This window comes from Chaetura pelagica, unplaced genomic scaffold (genome assembly GCF_000747805.2).
Source record: "Chaetura pelagica isolate M959 unplaced genomic scaffold, ChaPel_1.0 scaffold332, whole genome shotgun sequence".
In the NCBI taxonomy this organism is placed as follows: Eukaryota; Metazoa; Chordata; class Aves; order Apodiformes; family Apodidae; genus Chaetura; species Chaetura pelagica.
Genome location: NW_009952480.1, coordinates 1 through 4,408, shown reverse-complemented (window position 1 = coordinate 4,408; position 4,408 = coordinate 1). Strand labels below are relative to the sequence as shown.

At 48.3% G+C, this 4,408-nt stretch overlaps 1 pseudogene; it reads right to left on the bottom strand.

The window, feature by feature from the left end:
• Window positions 1-3,676: 3,676 nt before the first annotated feature.
• LOC104398580 lies at window positions 3,677-4,312 on the bottom strand (annotated as a pseudogene).
• Window positions 4,313-4,408: the final 96 nt, after the last annotated feature.

Genomic DNA, 4,408 nt, shown 5'->3' with positions numbered 1-4,408 from the left:
TACTGTATTCTGTTTTGTGTGCATTTTACTTTGTATTCTATTTATCTTCTCTGTATTGTATTTGATGTTGGTATGGCATGCTGTTTCTTGCATTAGTGTGTTGTCTTGGATTGGTAGTTGTGTTTTGCATTTTTTGGTTTGCATTGTATGCATTGTATTTTGTACTGGGGTTTATTTTGCATAGTGTGCTGTAGTTGGTGTTGTATTGGGTATGGTGTTTTGCCTTCTCCTGTGCATTGTGTGTATTGCCTGGCATGGTATTCATCGAGCCGTGCATATCATCTTGTGCTCTGCATTCTACGGGGTTTGGTATTGTATTAATTTTACTTTTGTCTTGGATCTGTAGCATACAAGGTATGGAATGTGTACATGTTTCCGTGTCCTATCCATGTCCAATGTGTACACATGTATTTAAAGACTGGTATTGTATCCATTGTTGTTGATTGTGCTGCAGGAGGCTTTTCATGGTGTGGCATCAGATGATTCCTTCCCTGTGCTGTGCTGTCCTGGAGGAGACACCAGAGCACAGTGCCAGAGGACGCCATTGTCTTGCCACCCTGGAGGAGTCCTTTATTGTGTTGTGCTGGAGGAAACATTCACCATGACACCCTGGAGGAGCCCATCATCACATGGTCCCAGAGCAGTCTCTCATTTCCCCCCGAAATGGTCTCATCCTGGAGGAGCCTGGTAGTGTGCTATTCCTGCAGGGCATTTCAACATCCTGCCTTGGAGGAGCCAGTTGTTACACCCCTCAAAGCCAACTTTTCATTGTGCCGCATGTGAGGAGCCCTTAGTTGCACCATGCTGGACGATCCCATCATCACAGAGCACCTGAGGATCCCATCATCGCACTGCACAAGAGGAGGCCCTCACTGCACTTCCCCAGAGGAGCCCTTCATCACTATCCCATGGAGGATCCCATCATTGCTCCATGCCGGAGGATCCCATCATGCCGCCTCCATGGAGGAGGCCATCCTCACTCTGCATGAGAGGATCCCATCATTGTGCAGCACCAGAGGAGCTCTTCCCTGCTCTTCCCTGAGAGGAGCCCTTCATTGCCCAACACTGGAGCAGCCCATCAGCTGGCCACCCTGCAGGAGCCCTTCACCTCTCCTATCCTGAGGAGCTCATCATCTCACTGACCGGGAGAATTTTTTTGTGGCCTAACCTTGGAGGGGCCCTTCATGTTTCCACCTGGAGAAACCCTTCAGCTCTCTGTGCCAGAGGAGCCTCTCAGCTTGCTCATCTGAGGAGGTCTTCACTGTGTCATCTTAGAGCAGCCCTTCATTGTGCTGTACCCGAGGAGCCCTTCTTTGCTCCTTGCTGGAGGAGCGCTTTCCTGCAATGGCCTGGAGCAGCCTTTCACCGTGCTGCTCCCAATGATCCCCTCACCTGAGAGTCCCATCTCACTGTCTTGGAGGAGCCCTTCGTTGCCTCACCTTGGAGGAGCCCTTCATCTCACCATACCAGAAGAGCCCCTCAGGTTGCTGCACCAGGGAAGCACATCCCTTGGCTTCCCCTGAGGAGGATTTCAGTGTGCTTCCCTGGACAAACCCCTCACCGTGCTTCCCTTGGAGGAGTTCTTCATTGCCCCATGACACAGGAACACATCCTTCTGCTACCTCAGAGTAGCCCTTCCTGTGGCTGTGCTGGCAGAACCCATCATTGCACTGCCTCAGAGGTACGTGATGGTATTTCTTGAGTTGCAAGTCTTGTACTGTACGTATTGTATTGTCTGTATCAGATTCTCTTTTGTGTAGTGTTGTGTGCTTTAATGTTGTGTATATTGTGTATGTAGTATGCAGTGCATAGACTTAGACACGTATATACATGTACAGCGAGTCCACATATGCAATATATTCCTGTGTTTCAAGTATGGCATCGTTTTTACTGCCCTTCATGGCATCTCCTGGGAGGAGCCCTTCATCGCACCCTGCCCATCGCTGCACTGTCCCAGAGGAGCCATTCCTTCTGTCGTGTCAGTGGAGCCCATCATTGCCCTGCCCTGGAGGTGTAAGGTATGGTATTTATAGAGTTGCATGCGTCGTATTGTATGTATCAGATTCTATTTGGTATTCAGGGCCTGCATGTGTTTAAAGTATAGTATATAGTCTATACTGCCTTTTGTTGCCAGGCCTCAGACGAACCCTTCATCGTGTTGTGCTGGAGGAGCCCTTTTGCAGCGCATCCCTGTAGGAGTCCTTCACTGCACTGCCCATCAGGAGCCCTTCATTGTGCACTGCCCATCAGGAGCCCTTCATTGTGCATTGCCAGGGGATCCCTTCATCAGCCCACCCCGGAGGAGCCCTTAATTTCTCTGATGCAGAGGAGCCTTTCATCTTGCCCTTGTAGGGGAGCCCGTTGGCTTGCTGCATCGGAGGAGCCCACCACTGTGTTTTCCCCTAGCCATTTTTGTGGAGCCCTTTGCTGCACCACCCGGGAGGAGCCCTTTGCCACACTGCCCAGGAGGAGCCCTTCACATCTCCATCCCGAGGAGCCCTTCATCTCACCATGCCAGAGGAGCCCCTCAGCTTGCTGCTCTGGGGAAGCCTATATCTGCTTCTCCTGAGGAAGTCTTCACTACATCTTGGAGCAGCCCTTCGTTGTGCCACACCCAAGGAGCCCTTCATTGCTCCTTGCTGGAGGAACACTTTGCCACAGTGGCCTGGAGGAGCCCCTTGCTGAGATGGCCTGGAGCAGCTTTTCACCACGCTGCCCCTGAGGATCCCTTCACCTTGCTGTCCTGAGGACCTCATCATCTCAGTGTCCTCGAGGAGCCCTTCTCTTCTCCAATCCAATGGAGCCCTTCATCTCACTGTGCCAGAGGAGCCTCTCCACTTGCTGCAGTGGAGAAGCACATCCCTTGGCTTCCTCTGAGGAGGTCTTCAGTGTCCCTCTCTGGACGAGCCCTTCACCAGGCTTCCCTGAAGGAGTTCTTCATTGCTCCCTGACACAGGAACCCATCCTTCTGCTACTTCAGAGTGCATCCAACGCAGGAAATTTTACTCTGCAGGTTTTGCATATCCCAACAATTCAGACCCATTGCCACCAGTTAATAATTAGGTTTTTGTACATGAGATGGAAAAAAACCCACTAAACCCCCTCCCCAAAGCCCCACTTGAAACATTCAAGCAGACCCTCAAATACTCTGTCAAGACATACGAGAGAAACATCTAGGAAAACCAACAGCAAGATTATTGCATTGAGTTTGTCTAGGTAAATCAATTGGTATCTGTACAGTCTTTTGCTTTCCACAACTTCAGCCAACATTAACACTAAAGATTTTAGATTAGTTGTAACTTTACCGGAAGCTCTGAATGTACTTTTCCCATCAAGAATTTAAGGTAGGATGTTCACAATACTGCAGAAAGTCTCTTTGCAGTGTAACTTCTATTAGAACACAGAAACAGCTGCTCCAAAGCACTCATAAAAAAAGCATATTGCACATGATGAAAGCTCATTAATAAAAAGAACCTCAGGAATTTAGTTTCACCTGAAGGAGAAGCTCTACTGTTCTGGTGCTTTTCACCAGGTGACACCAATAAGTCTTTCTCCACCTCAGTAGATGAACTGGAGAAGATTCATTCCTGAGATCATTCTCGCTGGAACTGCCAGAGCTGGGCAGTAAAGCATACTTTCTTAGAGCTAACTTTCTTAGTCTGTCTTTTCCTTTGCCTCAGAATTCATTCTTCTGGTTTTGTGCCTGCTGTGAAGAACTTGTTTTAGCAAATCTCTTCCTATATGGAAGTCTTCTTAAAGAACTGCTGTGAAAACAAGGCCTTTTCATTAACAGCCCAGGTCCAGAATCTGGCTTAGTCCAAGGCTGCTTTTGTGACCTTGCACTAGGAGCTCTACTTGAAGTATTCAGCACTGCCTGAGGGTGTCTTATGGGTGCATCTTTTTCTTCATCAGAAGTTACTGTGTCAGAGTCTCCAAAATGCAGGCTAGATGGAGGCAAAGAGATAGTCTCTCAGAGAAGAATCATTGTCTTCACTCAGTGTTTCTCAATGCCTTTTTGATCCTGAGATGCTTTGGTTTTCTTTATCAGGAGAATTTTGAGTATATGAAGGACCAGCCTGCTGAGTCTTGCTTTTTCTTGGCACCACAATGCTTTTGTCTTGGTATGTATGGTTGCCATTCATGTCATTCTGCTTTTGAGGATCACCACACAAGGGAGAGAACTTGTTGCCTACTTGACTAGCAATCATCTCCACTGCTGCAGTGAAGCTGTCCCAGTAGGCTCAGGGTTCAAGAGGATCCTCCTCAGACTCTCGGGTCTCTTTGGTACATCAGAAGGAACTTCACTCTACATATCTGCTCTTAGAGCATAAACTAGATTGCATTCAGGAGTCCATTTAGAGATGGAAAGTTGTAACTCTAACTCTAACCCTAACTAACTATCCCTAAC